Source organism: Penaeus monodon, chromosome 34, assembly GCF_015228065.2.
Source record: "Penaeus monodon isolate SGIC_2016 chromosome 34, NSTDA_Pmon_1, whole genome shotgun sequence".
Classification (NCBI taxonomy): domain Eukaryota; kingdom Metazoa; phylum Arthropoda; class Malacostraca; order Decapoda; family Penaeidae; genus Penaeus; species Penaeus monodon.
This window is the reverse complement of record NC_051419.1, coordinates 7,819,551-7,819,861: the sequence shown is the minus strand read 5'-3', so window position 1 is coordinate 7,819,861 and position 311 is coordinate 7,819,551. Positions and strand designations below refer to the sequence as shown.

The following is a 311-nucleotide window of genomic DNA, read 5'->3' as shown; positions in this document are numbered from 1 at the left end:
AGTGAGGGTGATTGAACTAGTGTCCATCGATCGTTTAATCTCGAGCGATCCCCTTCGTCATGTTCAGGGCAGCTTACAATATCCACGAGGACCTTTGTTGGCAACAGTCAGCTTCGCTTGACCAGGAATGTTACCCCTGACCTTGCTAAATGCTTTTTGATATGTATTAATGTAATTTGATTATAACACGTAAGAACATGTATGAACGCACATGTAATTAAAGAAGAATAAGATCATAAGGTATGCTGTACATTTACACGCATAGTCTGATACACACAGGTATATAAAACACAGATACAAATAATTATTAG

At 37.9% G+C, this 311-nt stretch overlaps 1 protein-coding gene across 1 annotated transcript in view; it reads left to right on the top strand.

The window, feature by feature from the left end:
* Nucleotides 1–311, top strand: part of LOC119594559 — a gene marked incomplete in the record, with an annotated part of 82,416 nt that overhangs the window by 72,514 nt on the left and 9,591 nt on the right.